Source organism: Ambystoma mexicanum, chromosome 9 (assembly GCF_040938575.1).
Source record: "Ambystoma mexicanum isolate Mex_15411 chromosome 9, UKY_AmexF1_1, whole genome shotgun sequence".
NCBI lineage: Eukaryota > Metazoa > Chordata > Amphibia > Caudata > Ambystomatidae > Ambystoma > Ambystoma mexicanum.
In genome coordinates, this window is record NC_090931.1 from 788,039,699 (window position 1) to 788,058,502 (window position 18,804).

The 18,804-nt window shown below is 47.4% G+C and overlaps 1 protein-coding gene across 4 annotated transcripts in view; it reads right to left on the reverse strand.

The window, feature by feature from the left end:
- ANKRD44 (ankyrin repeat domain 44) overlaps window positions 1–18,804 on the reverse strand; it is a 1,456,106-nt gene that overhangs the window by 972,978 nt on the left and 464,324 nt on the right. The window lies entirely within an intron of this gene.

The window sequence follows — 18,804 nt, forward strand, 5'->3', positions numbered from 1 at the left end:
GGCTCGACTTGGGTTAGAGTTTCAGAGGCGAACACAAACGCCATTTTAAAACCGAGTCTTGGCAAAAAGACCCAACTGGGGAATAAATATTAAATAAATAACCCAGCGGCATCTTTAACATTGCACCAGAAAGTGGTGTGTTTATAATGAATGGGAAAATCCCATAGGAAATATTCTGGGGGAACATTTCGCGTGGTATCCACTGCCACCAGCCAGAAACTCGACAAGGGGGGACTGGACAGTGCCCCCTTGGAAAACAGACCCAGGGGCAATCGAATTACCCCTACCAGTACTTCCACAATATAATGGTTTGTATTGGTTCTGTTCACAATTTAAGACTAGTAAAGCAAATGGTGACTTTACATGCCCTGGAAGACAGTAGTCAGTCCCAGGGTATGGAGTCTATGTTTGGGGGTCACTATGACACCCCTGTGTTACTGCACTGAGGGTGCTGTGTAACACACATACCAAAAACACATGAAGCCCTATGGAGTAAAAGACCCCATAGCCCATAAAACACATTACATAGTCAAAGGACATTCTCAAATCATGTCTTAGAGTGGGAGAAAAAGACTCTCACTCTTAGCAGGAGAAAAAGATAAACCCCAAAAATCCAGCAAAGCTGCTGGGGGACTCACTAGGTTTGGGAAATTAGCCTTAACAGAGAATTCTCCCTAACAAGGGGGTCAGCTTGTGTTGTAGGTATTCAGGCCCTGTGTTGTGAAGTGTGCGGTCTGTGATGTACATATCCTTGAAGGTGGACTGCCACCCGCCAGGGAGCCAGTGCATGACACGAAGGGTGGGTGTGATGCGCTCTCTAGGGTCTAGGACCAGGAGGAGCTGGCTGCAGTGTTTTGGACTCCGAATTGAGATGCAGGGGCGCCCAGGTATAGGTAGTTGCCATAGTCTAGGCAAAAGAGAACGATGGTTGCAATTGCGGCAACTCTGTGAGGGTAGGTGAGGTAGGGGAAGATGCGTCGGAGAATGCGTAGGTGTAGCTTGCATGAGTTTGTCAGAGTTGATATGATGTTTTGTATCTATAAACCTGCCAAGCCGCTCCTCTCGCAAGCTCTGAAAACCATTCAGCCCCCGGCGGCCAGGCTTGCTCGGGTGGGCAGTTGCGCCTTCTCGGTGGTGGCAGCTAAGGCCTGGAACCTTCCCCCATTCTCACTACGTAATATTGAGGCTCACCTGCCATTTCGCCGGGCGTTGGAGACCTTACTTTTTTGGTTCGCTTGTGTTCTGGTTGACCTTACCTCTTTAGCCCCAGCACCAAGATGCTTTTGGGCTTATGCTGCACTTAATAAATGTGATTAAAATAAGAGAAGATAAGATGTGATAGTGTCTGAACTTCATCCATGGTGCATCCAAGGTTCTTTATTGTGTTGGAGGAAGGGGGGGAGCTAGGTAGGTTGGCCAACGGGTGGATTGGGAGGAGAGGGTAGTCATCCTGCAGATCATTATTTCAGTTTTACCTGTATTGAGAAGGAGGTGGTTAGCCGTCATCCACTGGTCCATTTCTGTGAGGCATGGGGCAAGGTCGGGGGAAGGTTGGAGGTGTCCTTTGGGATCTTGAAGATGATTTGGGTGTCATTTGCGTAGTTGTAACAAGACAGGCCATGTGAGCGGATAAGAGCGGGGAGGGGCCTCCGGTAGAGGTTAAAGAGCAGGGTGAATGGGTGAAGAAGACAGGAAAGATATAGAGCTGATTAGGAGTAGGAACAGCTACAATCAAGGCGGGCCCTTAAGGGCAGAGAAAATGAAAGTGGAAACACAGTGGGGCCCAAATGGGTGTAGAAGGCAAAAGTGACCAGGATTCAACAATAATGACTCAGGGGAGAGAGACCCAAAGAGGTTGAACTTAAAAGTAGCTAGAAGGAGAGAGGTGACCGAAGGGGTGAAGATGATGAAAGGCATAGCAGAAATCATAAAAACACTGGTGACAAGAAGGTTGGTGCCTGAAGGGGTGAAGTCAGGAGAAATACAATACCCAGAGGGGTGAGGATAGTGAGGTAGAGGAAGATTACCAAGACTTGAGGTGGCTACATAGGAAAAAAGAACTGACAGGCGGACAAGGTGTTGATACAGAAGTATAAACAGGAGTGGCGAGCTACATTCTGGCAAGGGAAATTGCAGGAGGAATTGGTATAGGAGTTGGAAGCAGAAATTGAGGAGTGGAATTGCAGCAGGAGGGCAGTACGCAGACAGCCACCTGTTGGATCGACCTACAAGCACATTGAAATACAACCGAAGAGTCCAAGCAGTTGGCCACCCTCACATTCAAATAACCTTATCCAGCTCAGAACTAGTTTAGTTTTGTTTATTCATTTGTATTGTGCACCAGACCTGAGGGTATGGGGGTGCAGGAGCAACAAGGTTATTCGCAGCTTGGTTACAGGTTACAGTGCATTACAATGATTACAATGGGAGGCTAAAAGTTTACAAATTTACAAATAAACATATTTACATAGTATACAGCGGTGCAGTGGGCTGGATGGTATTAGTGGTCATTGTTCTTTAACCAATGTATATAGTTGCGTCTAAAGTGTGTGTAAGTTTGGGGTGTCCTTAGAGAGGGTGGTAGGGAGTTCCAGTGTTGGGCTGCTTTCACCTGGAAGCTGTTGCCACCCATTTTGGAGCGTTTGAACCTGGGAACTGTGAGCAGGTTTGCGTTGAAGGTTCTGGTAGGTCTATTAGAGGTGCATTTGCTTATTCTATCGACTAAGTAGCGCGGGGCAGCGTTGTTGAGGCATTTGTGTGTTAGTGAGGCTACTTAGAGCAGGATTGTATCTGTAGTGTTGAGCCAATTATGGGATCTCCTAATGTTAGAGATGTGTTCTCTCTTGGGGCTGCTGAGCGCTGCTCTGAGAGCGTTGTTTTGTAGCATCTGTATTTTGTTAGTGACCTGCTTGCTAGCTCCTACGTAGAGGGCATTACAGTAGTCCAGTTTTGATAATACAAGGGCTCTGGCTAACATAATGCAGCTCTGGGTGGATAAGAAGGGTTTGGCTGCTCTTATAAGCTTACATGTGTAGCCCGTGGAGGATGCCATAGAGCTAACCTGTTTATGGAAGGAGAGGGAGGAGTCGATGTATATTCCTAAAGTTTTTACGTCTTTGGCTACCTTGATCGGGTTCCCGTCTATAATGCAGCTGGAGTAGTTGTGGTCCAATTTGGTTAGGTTTGAGGTGGAACCAAGGATGAGGAGTTCAGTATTGTCATCATTCAGGCATAGACTGTGAGAAGCCATCCATGCCTGGATGATGAGGTACACCTTGTTCACCAAGGCCAAATCATGGTTGTAATCGCCCGTCAGCGGGATGAGGATCTGTGTATCATTGGTGTTATTAGTGTAGGTGATACCCAGACCACTAGATCATCAAACAGGGGCTTCGTGAACACGTTGTACAGTGTGGGGGAGACGCATGAACCTTGGGGGACTCCACATGTGATGGGGATGGGGTCGGCGGCAGCAGATGTGGAGAAGACACGCATGGATCTGTTGCTAAGGAATGACTCGATCCAGCCGATGGCTTCTTGGGAGAAGTGGGCAGCTGAATCCAAGTGATTGCATAAGATTTTGTGATCAACTAGATCGAATGCCGCAGAGAGGTCCAGGAGAAGTAATAAAGCAGTTTTCCCATTGTCTCTAAAGGTGTCAATTTGAGCCTTCAGGTCGATAAGGGCTGTTTCTGTCCCGTGTTGGGGTCTGAAGCCTGATTGCCGAATACCTAGGAGATGGTTTATTTCAAGGTATTTTTGGATTTGTTGGTAGGCTGTCTTGTCTAATATCATGAGCTTCTGAAACATGCAACACTCTCTACCAAAGGCCCTGCTGGATTCCGAGCACCGCCCAGAGGCTCTCTTTGATTAGCAGGCCCCTGAGGCATTTGAAAGGGAGATGGAGGGAGAAAGGAGAGTTCTGGTCGCCAAGAACAGGACCACTGGGAAGCCAGAGAGACTTGAGACATTCCAGAGAAGAACAGTTCTAAGAGTAAGAGACACCCCGCAGTTTGTTCACTCCCAGAGACTTATTGTGTACACTTTATCCAAGGGCTCTGGGCATGACGGGATCGCTGAGGGAAGCAACCCTAACTTTGCTTACTTTGGGAATTTCCGTTGGGTTTGAACTTTGCCTTAGCTTGGACCACTTTGTTATTCCTGACATTTCAGTTGCACTTAATTCCAGCCCTACTTGCTTTGACCCTGGTTAGGAATCCCTTGATAGAACACTTAAACCTTATTTCCAGTTGGCTTGTCTTGTCCTTCGATCCCTGTGACCGGATGTGACACATTGCACAACATATTTGATGCATATAAAATTGTAAATAAACATCTATAATTTTTAGACGACGAGCACGATTAAAGACTGAATAATTGTGAGCATCTTGTAGCTGTGTGTATTCACTGTACCAGAGCCTTTCTTTATAGCAGCGCCATAGGTGTACAGTAGCGGCTACTCTACTCTCCTCTGTTCCGCACTTTGCACTTCTCCCTTTTCCATGCACTTGCGCGTTCTTAATGTCACTGGGCCTAGTAAGATCGTTGTTTATTTTGCTCTCCCTTGTTCCCCTCCCTTCGCTTGGCCGCGCTCTGACACACTTGTGTATAAGCACGATATAAATAAAATATATCATATCATATTATTGTTTCAACAGGTGGCGCCCTTCAAGGCAAAGGCAGTTTCAGTGGATGTCTATGGCAAGGTCAAAAGATGGAGCTTTCAGCTACCAGATACTTGAGGATTCCAGATCTCTTGCACTCCCCCTGGATCAACCAGGAGCCCAAAGGTGAGAAGTCTTAGTTACTTACCTGTAACTGTATTTCTCCAGCATTGGTATCTTTCATAGATTCAGATGCTTGAATATTCCCCGTCGTCAGACTGGGAATCCTCGGTGATAAATTTAATAATATATATATTTTTTTTTTAAATATATATACATTGCTACCTATCAGTGCATGTACATAGCCCATTATGGCCTATGAGCCATTTCATTGTGTAGTCTCTCCACCTCACCTCTTGGTCCTTTATGGCCCCAGCCAATGAGGTGGCAGGGCCCAAGCTCCGCCCCCGGCAGCCATCTTCAGATTTTGAACCGTATAGATTACAGTATGATGGATGCCGAGCATAGGAGCAGCCTCTCAGGGGAGGCGGGCGGGCGCATGTGAATCTATGAAAGATACCAATGCTGGAGAAATACAGTTACAGGTAAGTAACTAAGACTTCTCCAGCATTGGATCTTTCATAGATTCAGATGCTTGAATAGAATACCAAGCAATTAAAACATGCCACCATTATATACATATATGCATAAATACAGAAAAACATATTTCTGATCAAACCTTTACCATGCAGCAACACAACGGTTATCTACTTCGGGAAAGGAGGCTGGTCCTACCTTATACAAAAAGATGGCGGAGCACTGCCTGCCCAACTGCAGCTTCTTTGTTGGTGTCTTCAGTCAGGCAGTAGTGTTTCGCGAAGGTATGCAGAGTGCTCCACGTGGCGGCTCTGCATATGTCCTTCAAGGCCACCCCTGCGTGGAATGCTGTTGACGCCGCCCTTCCTCTGGTGGAGTGCGCAGACGGCGGTCTAGTTAAAGGGTCGCCTTTCAATCGATGGCAGTGGGTGATGCAGGACGATACCCAGCGTGCCAGACTTTGTTTAGATATATGCTGACCCTTGGTACGGCCAGAGAAAGAAATGAATAGCCGGTTTGAGGAGCGGAACTCCTTGGTTCTTTGCAAGTAAAACTTCAACACTCTAGCAACGTCTAGAGAATGTAAAGTTCTTTCCGCTTCAGAAGCGCGATTCTGGAAGAAGGTTGGTAACACAATGCGCTCAGTGAACGACATCTCCGAAAGTACCTTGGGGAGGAACTTCGGGTGAGGCCTTAAGATGACGCGGTCCTTCTGGAACAAAGTAAACGGGGGTTCAGAAGACAAAGCTTGTAACTCACTGATCCTTCTGGCTGAAGTGATGGCTATCAGGAAAGATGTCTTCCAGGACAAGAATTTCATATCGCATCTGTGTATGGGTTCGAAGGGAGGTTGCATGAGGGCTGTTAAGACGGTGTTGAGACTCCAGTCTGGAACTGGTGTAGGTGTAGGCGGATAAGTACGCATCAGTCCTTTCAGGAAGATCTTAACCGCTGGTAAGGAAAGTAAGGCTTGCGTCTCCGCGGTTACTGTGTAGGCCGCTATGGCTGACAGATGGACCTTGATAGAGGACAGTGAGAGCCCTGACTTAGCCAGGTGCAACAAGTAGGGCAGAATCTGATCAACCGAGGCCGAGAGGGGATCGATCGCAGAGGTCTCGCACCATTTGGAAAACCTGGTCCATTTCCTGGTGTAGGTAAGTTGCGTGGACGGGGCTCTAGCGGCCCTGATGATATCCCAGCATTCTGATGGTAACTTTAGGTGCATCAGTTTGCGCTGCTCAGGAACCATGCTTTGAGAGACAGGCTCCTCGGGTCGTGGTGGAGGACCTTGCGGTTCTGTTGTGTCAGTAGATATTGATGTGACTTGAGACGAATCTAGGGTCCGCAGGATAGGTGCCTCAGCGTCGGGTACCAGACTTGCCGTGCCCAATCCGGTGCAATAAGAATCAAAGAACAATCCTGTTCTTTTACCCTGCGAAGTACCCTCGACATGAGGGGAATGGGTGGGAAGGCGTAGAGGAACTTCCCCGACCAATCCACTGAAAACGCGTCTCCCAGTGATTGGTGCTCCGGGTATCTTGAAGCAAATCTCTTGCATTTTTTGTTGTTCCTGGTGGCAAAAAGGTCGATCTGCGGATGGCCCCATAAGGCAAAGATCCGTTGGGTTTCTTTTTCGTCCAGCTCCCACTCGTGTGACGCTGTGTACTCTCTGCTTAGTCTGTCCGCTAGGACATTGTCCACTCCTGGAAGATGCTCTGCCCTGATCTGTATCCCGTAGCGCAAGGCCCATGCCCATAGCTGTTGGGCTTCTTGCGACAGGATCTGAGACCTCGTGCCTCCTTGCTTGTTTGTATAGTGCATGGAGGTCGTGTTGTCTGTCTGGACTGTAAGAACTTGACCAGCTATAACCGGTAGGAAAGCTTTCAGCGCTAACCTTACGGCCCTGAGCTCTAACACGTTGATGTGGAGCTGGGACTCTTGTGCCGACCAAGATCCCTTGGTTTGGAGGTCCGCCAGATGAGCGCCCCAGTCTGATAAGGAAGCGTCCGTCCGCAGCAGGAGGGTCGATGTCGGTGTTTGAAACGGCATTCCCTGCAGAAGATTCCACGGAACATTCCACCATCCAAGGGCCTTGTGCAACGTCGATGGAATCTGGACAATGTCTTCCCAGCATCCGAAAGCTTGTTTCCATTGGTGGTCCAGAGCTTCCTGAACCGGTCTCATGCGAAGCCTGCAGTTCGGTATGAGGAATATGCTTGATGACATCATGCCCAATAGGGATTTGTAAGAGCGTACGGATGTTGTCTCTTTCTGTAGGAAGTTCGAAGTTGAGCGTAGAATCGCTGCTATTCTTTCTGTGGATGGCCTCACTCTGGGAATGCTGGTGTCGAGTTCGGCTCCCAGGAAGAGAGCTACCTTGCTGGGAACGAGGCAGGACTTTGTCTGGTTTATGGAGAAACCTAACTCTTTTAGGAGGTTGACAGTCCTCGACACTGCCGAGCAAGCCTTTTCAGCGGAACTTGCCTTTATCAGCCAATCGTCCAGGTATGGAAAAACGTCCGTTCCTGCCCTCCTGAGACTTGCCGCTACCGGTGCCAAGCATTTTGTGAAAACTCTCGGAGCCGATTTTAGCCCGAACGGGAGCACTTGAAACAAAGTGGAGCTCTCCCACTGTGAACCTGAGGAACTGTCTGTGCGCTGGATGGATCGGAATATGGAAGTATGCATCCTCCAAGTCTAAAGTGGCCAAGAAGTCGTGCTTGTTTAACCAAGGTAGCACCCCTTGTAAAGCTACCATCTTGAATGTTATGCGCTTGATGAATTTGTTGAGTGCCCTCAGGTCCAAGATGGGTCTCCATTGACCGTTTTTCTTTTTGACGAGGAAGAGTCGGGAGTAGAAACCTTTTCCCCTCTGAGAATAAGGTACTGGTTCTACTGCTGCCTTCTGGAGCAGTTTTTGCACTTCGGACATGACCTGTCTTAGCATATGCACTCTGCGAGATGTTGGAGGCAGAGAAGGAGGTTGGTTCAGAAATTCTAAGGTGTGACCCTTTCGGATCACCTGCAACACCCATCTGTCCAATGTAATTGACTGCCAGCGCTGGAATAACTGGCTCACCCTTCCCCCCACTGGGGTGTGGTGAAGGGGGGGAGAAAATTGGTCGTCAGTTTTGCTTGCCTTGTGACTTCCCTTGGGCGGAGCCACGTCTGCCTCTAAGGGCGTATCTGTTGGATGACTGATATTTATTGTCTTGGTACGTGCCGCCTTGTGCTTTTTGACCATAGGAGGAGCGACCGTATCCTCTGAACTTGGAAGATGAACCTCTAAAGGGACGAAAAGACAGATGGTCCTTACTTTTGTCCTTTAAAGAACTGATGGCTCTGGCTGTGTCCGTGTCTGTCTTGATTGCCTTCAAATGGTCGTCTATCTTTTTTCCAAAGAGATCTTGGCCATCAAACGGCATGTCTAATATCTGTGCCTGGACTTCAGGTCTAAAGTTAGTAGCCTTCATCCAGGCCTGCCTTCTGAGCACTGTGCCGTGCGCCATCTGCCTGAAGCCTGATTCGGCCACATCAACCGCTGCGTCGATCATGTGATCCGATGTTGCTTCACCATCCGCGATTATCGATTTTGCCTCCTCCTGGAGCTCCGGTGGTAATTGCTTAGCCAAGTTAGACATGCGGAGCCAAAGCTCGCGATCGAACCTTGCGGTCATGGCCAGCGCATTGCCCGCTCTGATTGTAAGGGATGCAGAAGATGATACTTTCCTGCCCATGGCTTCCAGTTTTCGTCCGTCCTTATCCGGTGGTGCCGACAACGGTGAGGAGGGGTTGGCGAGTTTCTTTCTGGCCGCCACTGTAACAACCGAGTCTGGTTTCGTATGACCCCTCAAACAAAGCGGTGCCGAATCCGGAGCTTTATATTTCTTTTCTGGCCTGGACACCAACGCCGGAGTCGATAAGGGCGTGGATAGGATCTTGGATCCGGAATCCCAGATGGTATCGAGGAGAGGAATTGTGGTCACTGTCCTCCTTCGTTTGTCCCTGTGCTCATAGAGCACTGATTGCCTTTCCTCCGAAGAAACCTGAATTTTAAACAATTCTGCGGCTTTACCTATAATGGTGTGGAAAGAGACGAGATCATCCGGCGGTGAGGCCTTGCCCGGCGAGTCTCTCCTCCTGGGCTTCTCGACTATGTAGTCATCCCACTCACTGGGTGCGTCTGGCTCCTGTGTTATTTCTCCTACTTCTGGTTCCGAGAATTCTCCAAAAGGATCCTCCTGCCAGTCTGATACCGAGATGGTGGACGGTACCATCGTAGGATCCACGTCCGGAGATCGCGGTCTGTGCGATGATTGTGGTGACGGGACTCTTGTAGGTGAAGCACTGTGGGTGCTGCTCCTCGGTCTTCGAGCAGGTGATCTCATCCGTTTTTGCGGTCTACTCCTGTGAGGAGAGCAACCAGATGTGCCTGGAATCGGAGATGACTCTCTAGGAATAATTCCTGCTTCTAAGGGATTAATCAGGATTTGCTTCTCCCTTTGCCATTTGTAAAATTCTTCTACAATCCTCTGCACGGATAACATGAGTATCGGGTCATGAGGATATTCGGATTCTCCCGTGGACGGGTGCCAAGGAGGGCTGTATTGTTTCGGTAAGGGACCGATGGACTCTTCCACCACTTCCGCATCAGAGAATTCTTCCTGAAGAATTACATCCGGAAGTTCTGCCATGTGCCCCAAAGGTGAAAATTGCTGTACCAGTGGTTCAGTCTCAGTATTCTTCTCAATGATATTGCTTTCAATGACAGGAGTTTCAAATGTGGACGGCAGTAATTCCTCCGTAACTGCCGAAATTTGTGGTGCCTCTGAAGGTGTTATGGACGATGCTATCTTCGTCGACGACTGAGATTTTCCCGTCGACGACTGAGATTTTCCCGTCGACGAGGGCTTCGTTGACGAATGTGGAGTATGTTCCGTGGACGACTGCGTCATGGATGAATGCTTCGTGGACGAGTGGTGTTTCTTGCTCGTCGACGATTGCTTCGTGGTCGACATGTCCGATGACGATGATCTAATTGTCGACGATGTCTTAAGCGTCGTCGATGATGGTTTCGTCGACGGTATGGCCGATGACTGACCTTTACCTTTCCCTTCATTCGTGGACTGTTTACCCGCCGACGACTGCCCCCCCCGTTTTTTGCAAACTCCTCCTTACCTCTGGAGGCAGATTTTGCTGACTTTTTCTGGCTTGGTAAGTCAACTGGAGGCAGAAAGGGTATCAATTCCAGCTTCCTCTTTTTGGACTTGGGAGAGGAACTCCTTTCCACTGAAGAGGCCCTTCTCTTTGAAGTTTGCCTCTCAGATGGAGTGCTGGATTGGACAGGAGCTGTTCTGACAGACTCTTCGTCCGAAGATTGATCCCTGGATTCCAGGTATGAAAGGAGTCTTCTATGCCTGTCATGAAGGGTCTTGGTGGAAAAAGTTCTACAAATCTCGCATTTTTTAATGTCATGAGGGTACAGACAATAAATGCAATGCTTGTGGGGGTCTTTGTAGTAAACCAATTTCTTCTTACACCTCGTGCAGTCCCTGAACAGGGAAGGCTTCTTGACAGCCTGAGGTGCCTCCATTTCTGAAGAGAAGTTCAGTCGATGATTTTGAGAGGAAAACAACAAGTTTTGTCTCCAAGGGTAATTGAAAACAAAGCCCCTAAGAAGGGGAACAAGATGGAATATATTTTTCCAAATATATTCCACACAAAAGTAGAAAGAATTTGAAAAAAGCTCAGAGAGCTTGAGGATTCCCTGTGTCTGTTAGACTGCGGTGAAAAATCTGAAGATGGCTGCCGGGGGCGGAGCTTGGGCCCTGCCACCTCATTGGCTGGGGCCATAAAGGACCAAAGTGAGGTGGAGAGACTACACAATGAAATGGCTCATAGGCCATAATGGGCTATGTACATGCACTGCTAGGTAGCAATGTATATATATTTTAAAAAAAAAAATGTATTATTAAATTTATCACCGAGGATTCCCAGTCTGACGACGGGGAATATTCAAGCATCTGAATCTATGAAAGATCCAATGCTGGAGAAATGGGCAAAACAGGCGGGATATAGTCAAGCGGAAGGTGCTCAAAAACACAAGAGTCTGCAACAGTCAAGATGGAGGTCCTGCAGCTTCCTGCGTGCTTTAAAGTCGAGATTTAGGCATGCCAATGAGACTCAGAATGATGTATTGCCTAACAGAAAATCAACATTGCTGCAAGTGTAACCATTTCTGTTCCAAAGCTGCTGGATGGGCATCCGAAATGGAGTCAAGAAGTCTATACATAGGCTAACAGAGAGCGCCTGTATAGTTTCAGGAGGCAGCCCTGCAGTAATTTGTGAGGCCTAATCTGGTTGTGGCCAGCCAAATAGGCCCTTGTTAGGGAGAATTCTCTTCTAAGGCTAATTTCCCTTACCTATAGTCCCCCAGCAGCTTTGCTGGATTTGAAGGGCTTCTTTTTTCTCCTGCTAAGAGTGAGACTCTTTTTTCCCCACTCTTAGACATATTGCTGATGTGTGTTTTAGGCTATTCTGGTGCTTATGGTCTATGGGGCTTTTCTCACCCTCATAGGTATCATCTTTTTACATGTGTGTTACACAGCACCCTCAGTGCAGTAACAGAGGGGTGTCATAGCGACCCCCAAACATAGACTCCATACCCTGGGACTGACTACTGTCTCCCAGGGCATGTAAGGTTACCATTGACTTTACTAGTCAATAGTTATGAACAAAACCAGTACAAACCATCTTACTATGGAGGTACTGGAAAGGGTTAATCGTTTTGCCCTGGTTTTCATTTTCGAGAGGGTACCATCCAGTCCCTCTCTCCAAAGTTTCTGGCTGGTGGCAGTGGTTACTACCGTAAATATTCGACCGCAAATATTTTCTATGGGATTTTCCCATTGTTCGAGGCTACCACTTTTACTGACAGCCTCTAACATACCGTCGGTTTATTTTATTATTAACTTTGCTCCGGTAGGTTTTTATTGCCAGATCTTTGATAATATTTCTTTCTCGTGTCTTTCTCTGAAATCCTAACCCAGGTCGGGGATCCTTTGTTTGTCCTTTTGGCGGGCATCTACACAGAAGCCCTCCTCTCGGCGCCACTGAGTCTGGGGTAGACAGGGTGTGTGGGAGGGGGAATAGGCACCCTGGACAGGGTTACCTAGGCAACCCAAGTTGCACTCTGCCCTGATAGGCTGGGGGGTTATCCCACCAGGATAGCCACCCCACTGTGTGAGTGACAGCTAGGCTGTATGAATGGGCGTTTTTCTGCATAAAAGCAGGGACCTGAGGACTGGAGGACAAGACGTCCCCACTGGAACTAAGAAACCGAAGAAGAGAGAAGCTGAAGACATCTGCAACGACTGCACCACCGGCGAAGCCCTGCTGCAGATCCTCACCACTTTTCTCCAACGACTGGAGAAGATCTTCACTTGCAAGAGTCTTCTTCCCTTGAGTTGGTGGGGCCAACCAGTTCGCCAATCGCCTTCCAGGACCTGCCTTGGTCGAATCACCAGTGCCAAGCACTAGGAGACCGGATAGTCAGGCATCCGTCCACCACGACCGCGATTTAAAGGAGTGTACCTTTTATTCTGTTTTGGCATCACCGCGGCTGGCTTTATCCCTGGGCAGTGCAGTAACTCGAACCTTCCTCCACGATGAGAGCCTCTCTTCCTCTGCTGGATCTCCCGAACTGTAGGAACTGCCAGGAACTACCACCACCGCAGGAGCCTCTTCCACTTTTAAGGTACATTGTTCAGCCAGGCCTCCCGTTTCGTTGGGTACTGCTAAAGGCGTTTTAAATCCTTTACTTACCTTCTGGGTTGGCCGCCCCTATCGACTAACATTGTCTTTTCACATTCTGCAACCGCCTTTTCAAATTGTTAAACAATGACTTGACTGCAGCTACTAGAACCGTCTGATCCTGGGCACTTGCCTTGCACCATTGACTCTGGCACAGACCTCTTGACTCTGGCTAAATCTGTTACAACTGCCTTCTCTAGGTTGCTTTTCATCAAGAAATGTGTTGGTGCACCTAAACTCTTATAACCACTTTTCTTTCCCTTTTTATATATTGCTGAAGCGCCATTTTGCGTGGTTTTCACCTAAGTATTGCTTATGCTAAAGTACTGCCTTGCCTAACTTGTTCACAATCCAATTAGGAAGGGTTGCTGGTGTGTTTAGGAGTCTAACCCTGCATGACTTGTCCTTTCCCTCCCTCTGAAGAAATTGTTAGAGTGCCATTTCTGCTTGGTTTACACTGTGCCGTTTTGCTCAGTTTTCATTCTTGCTCAAACTTGTCTACAATTTAAATAGGGAGTTGTGTATATTTTTCTTGACTGTTTTAACTTGCTTTAATAATAGTGATTTGTGTGTGGACTAAAGAGTGTGTAAAATAAATATATATTCTTTTTTGGATACAAAGCTTTGGTCAGTGTTACCTTGTTCCATAGTACTGTAGTCCTATTGTGTAAACCCTGAATACTGCTCATCTCCCTCTTGAGATGAGTCTGACTGCTCAGTCACAGCTACCAACTCAATGTTTGTGGTGCAGACTGATACCAAAGGGGATTTATTGCATATACCTGTAGTCCTAATCTTCTGTAGTGCTCCCTAAGGGAACTGCATAGGATTCTGCCTAACAGCCCTTCAGCTTTATCAGACTCAGCTAAGTTGCCTTTAACCGCTTAAATGCAAAGGACGCCGATGTCAACATATTTGCATGCATGTGCAGGATTTTATATAGCATGCGTCCAGCTGCGATGTAACGGAGCACTGTAAAGAAGGGGTAGCACTGCACGGGTATCATAATATGGAGGCACATCATGGGATGCAATACTTGGGGGGACTCTTGGAAGGACATGGATAGAGGGGATACAGTTTAGGAAGGGAACGCTGGATCCGACCTTGCAGCCTGGGAGAGCCAATCGTGGGCTGAAGAGAAAGACATTTAAATTGAGAGGTGAACAGAGGATCCGCAGAGAAAAAAGAAACTAGAAAATGTGTATTATGTATTCTGGGAATCCTGTATTTCTCTGAGAGGGGTGTGGGAGTAAAACGAATTGGACCTTGCAGTGTAGGAAAGAAGAAACCCCCAGATGGTTCCAAGGAAAACAAGCATTGGCAATGCCCACAGGGTGGGCTATTGGGAAGGCATTTGGCTAGGCACCACCATCGTGGTAATAATGGACCACTGCTGGTAGTAGCTGCAAAATGGTGAGAGTACCTGGGCACGGAAATAGCAGTGCCTGGTAAATGGCTATTACTTACACACAAGCCAAAGCTGTTGACTTTGCCAATGCTAGTTTTTGATAGGACGCCAGTGAAGAACACACATGGTGCTTATAAATCGGGTAACTGTAGGCAGACTTCTTTAAAGAAATTTCTATTACACCAACAAAATATTGGCAGACGCTTGAAGCTCGAAGTTTGATTGTAAGGCTTGAAAAACCTGGCTCAAAGAGATCTTAGGAGGATGTGTTTTGAACGGGGAGGGGCAGGAAGTGGGTGGGAATGGCCATAGATATTAGGATGTCCATGAGCAGTCAATGGTTGGGTAAATAACCAAACACCACCTACAAGCTTTGTGTCCCTCATCATATGCCATTACTCGTTAGCTGTATTCGAACGCAATAGTTAATTCTTTTAGATGGCGCTTGCACCACCTATTAGCCAAAACTAAGAAATCACTGTACCCTAATATGACGAAAGAACACAGTCAAAGGTAAAGCTGCATTCTTGGAAGGAGAGCAAAGCTTAGTGTCACGAACGAAAAATAAACTAACTTTGAATCTGGTGCAGCGACAGAGTCCAATACCAGCGTGACAAAGGCAGGCACTGAAAAGAAACTTAAAAGTGGAGGGAAAAGATGGGATAAATACTTTGCTACCTGACCACACGCTGACATAATGTCTTCGATAAATCTTTTACATTTTAGAGTTTTGCATTGTTCACGCCCATCCGAAGTTTGCATTTCACTGTAAATGCCTTATTCCTAAGCCAGAACAACTGTTCTGTTTTCTTCGCCTTTCCCCTTTCTCTGCTCCTCCTTGTGGGGAAATGAATGCGTGAGCCACTGCTCCTCTGTAGGAACTCTTTTAGCTCAAACTATTGGCGCAAGATCAGCACATGACCCACGTGGTTAGCAACCTTGCCACCTACCTCCATATCAATAAGTGACCATAGAGTTTGTTTACTGAGGGTGAGGCTTCTCACCCCAAAAGGGGCGAGTCGAGGTCCAACTCTTCTCTGGAGTAAAAACCTAGGCTTAAAACCAGCAGTGGCATAACATGGGCTGACAAACTGTCTCTGTGAAAAAAAAGTCACCCGATGCTGGTGACAGGAAATTAGACCTCCCTTCTTGGCAGGAACACGCTGTGGAGGCTCGTTTCATTGCGAAACCAAGACCTTCAAAGAACCTGGATGGTGCCACATTCCTCACAGTCATACATGACCAACATCGAGTTCCACACATTCCTGGGGGCTCCCAAGGGCCCCCCTCACATATGGGATCAGAGTCCAACGGGCATAAGTGGCAGTCAGTGAGCAAAAGGTACATGCATCGCTCACGCGTGGGTGGTAACCTCCTGAGACAGTCATGCGGCAGCTAAACAAAATGTGAAAATGTAGCTATTAACCTATCATGACAGCTCACGGCACTTTCCAGTGCCTTGTGGGCAGGTGCAAGGACAAAGTAGGTGGGAAACTGCACGCATCAGCTGTCAGGGTCCTGTGTCAGGTCCTGCTGGCCGCTAGCCCACAGGGCTTCAGTGCTGGTCCATAAGGTGGGTGGCAGCTTCAGCAGGACTGGGGACTGGATTTAGGGCAACTAAGTTAGGGACAATTTCTGTAGGGGTTGCATCGTTCTGGTGGTGGTGGTGTGTAGGAGTGGTTGTGTGAGCCCTTTGACCTTAAAATGTGTATATTTTCTCTAACAAAATTAGGAGGCTAGCTTCCTCCCAAGCCAAGATGGAAGAGAAGGTTCTGAAGGCTGATGGAGAGCAGAGTTCAGAACAGTACAGAATGAGTGCAGACCCCTTGACCACAGTCTCTTTGATCCAAAGCCTACGCTGCGGGCCGCCTCAGTAAAGAAAGGCCTGAAGTGGACATTACCACCAGAGTTGGTGATAGGGCGATGGAGTTAGTGCTCCGTGCAGCTTGGATTCCGAGGCGTGGCCTGCCTCAAATACTGTATTCCTATATTTGTCCTATAGTGGTCTGTGCAATCACAGAAAAAATCCCCTTCCAGCCTTTGGCCCTACATGTATAGTAGTGATCATGAGTGGGGCCCAGAACAGGAAATACGTCAGACTGCCCCAGTGAGTGAACCGCGCAGGCACCTCTGGAGACGCCGCTCCGCCGCAAGGAGAGTAGGGTCTCGGCTCTCTTGGCAGACATTTCCTGTGCTGATCAAGGAACGCTTTACACCTGCAACGTTAGAAGCTCGAAGCTACTGAGGCATTACTTTGGGGGAACAGAATTTAAACCTTAGAACAAAGTACATTTAAAAGACTTGACTTGAACTAAGGAATACGTGTAGAATGGCTGAGTAAAAGCCCCTGCTACTTTCAAGTCATCCAGGAAAAAAAACAGATATTGATATTGATATTTTATTTCTATCGCGCACGTACACAAGTGTTTCAGAGTGCGACAAGGCAAGGGTGGGGAACAGGGGAGAACAAAACAGCGATCTTACTAGGCCCAGTAACATTGAGAATGCGCAAGTGCATGGGAGAGGGGGAGGGGAAAAGTGCATGGAAGGGGGAGAAGTGGAAAGTGCGAAGCAGAGGAGAAACATAAATAACAATGAATAAATAATAAAGGCAACAAAAGATAGTTAGTCCATGTCGTTAGCTAATGTCCTGGGAGGTTCTCGACATTACTGGAACTACTGGTAGACCTCTTTCCTAGTGGATTGAATGAAAGATACAAAAAAACATATCAGCAGTACCTCAGGGGTCCTCAAACAAACATCTATTGGCAACGTCAACGGTTTTGGCTTGTGTAGGTATGTATTTGTATTTTTATTGTTTTATATAGCGCCTTAAACCAAGGCGCTTTACAGTTAACAAGTAACACATAAAACACGGAACAGTAGAAGCAAAACAGTAAACATGAATCAAGCCATAAAATCGGTATTTAGAACAATTTGCAAGTAAGAAGGGAGAGGAGTGGGGGAGAGAATGATCGAGAGGGAGAGAGTAATGAGTGAAGTGAGCAACAAAAGAGGAGATCATAGGAGATATGGGATGTGTTAGGCAATTTCCAGACACTGCCCTAATTGTACTTAACTGGCCTTAAGATGGGAAAAGCTGGAACATATTGTCATTACCAATGCATGTAATATCAGTCCCTGGCAAATGCATGACACATACAACCCAAAAAGGTTAGCTTTGTCAATGCTTGCTTTTTTACAGGACTTCAGTGCAAGGAACAGATGCAAGGGCACACATATTCCTTTAACATAAAGTAGCTGAAGGCATACTTAGTTAAGACATTTGATTACATCAGGAGATCCTTTATAACAAAAGACTGCTTGGCAAAAACACTGGCAGACCCTATACATCACAAAGTGTGATGTTACTGCATGGTAAAGCTAGCTCAAGGAGATGTCAGGAGGGTGTGTTTTGGGTGGGGAGGGGCAGTTAAATGGTGGGTATGGCCACAGAGATTAGCATGGCCATTTGCAGTCAATGGGTGGGTAAACAACCAAACAATGTCCACAGGCGGTGTATTCCTTGGCACATCCCATATCCCTCCTATCTGCAGAAGTTTCGATTTAAAGGCAGCACTAAAGGACCATCTAATAAGCAAAACTAAAAAACGAGCGCAGCCTGAGATTAACAGTCCTGCGAAACAGTACTAAACATGATCTTCACTAAAGGAACAGAAGTCATATTTGCAGTAAAAGCTCCCCTGTGCAATTAGCAGAGGATCCCCGATATAACATGCTATTGTTAGGGGGACCCAGGAGGAGAAAGGTACTGGTGAGGTTGCACCACGATTCGTAAGCACTTACCTTACTTTGCCTATCTTTCAGCTCTGCAATCGAGCCAAAGAAAGGGTATGTGGTTTAGTATTTTGTCCCAATGCCCTTTTCCCCTGGGGTGTTGTGATTGTAGCAGTGGACAGCAAACTGCTGCAGACTAGAAGCTCCTGGGGGTCTGTGGGGCCAGAGGCTCCTGTGGAACTGGGCTCCTTGGGACCAAGCCCCATTAACCTTTGGCCTTGTTGCATTCAACTTTGGTTCACTACTGGGTACAATCCACAGGGTAGCGATATTGCTGCAGGAAGATATAGGAGGTAGCCCCACACTAGGGTAGTGTGATTACATTAGAAGAAAGACTTCCTGCCTCAGAAATTGGCTTTCAGAGTTTCGTTATTTGGCATTTCTATAGCGCCGTTTACCATTGTCATGATTCCAAAGCGCTGTGTGGTTGAACCATCCCCAGGAACCACAGTCCAAGTCAGTAGAGAGAGTAGTGTAGTATAACGCGCTTGGCTGCACTCGGTATGTACACAGCCAAGTGGTGTGCAGCATGGCTGAAGATGCAAACATGGGTCTTTCTTCTAATCCTTACCGTTTCCCCGTCTT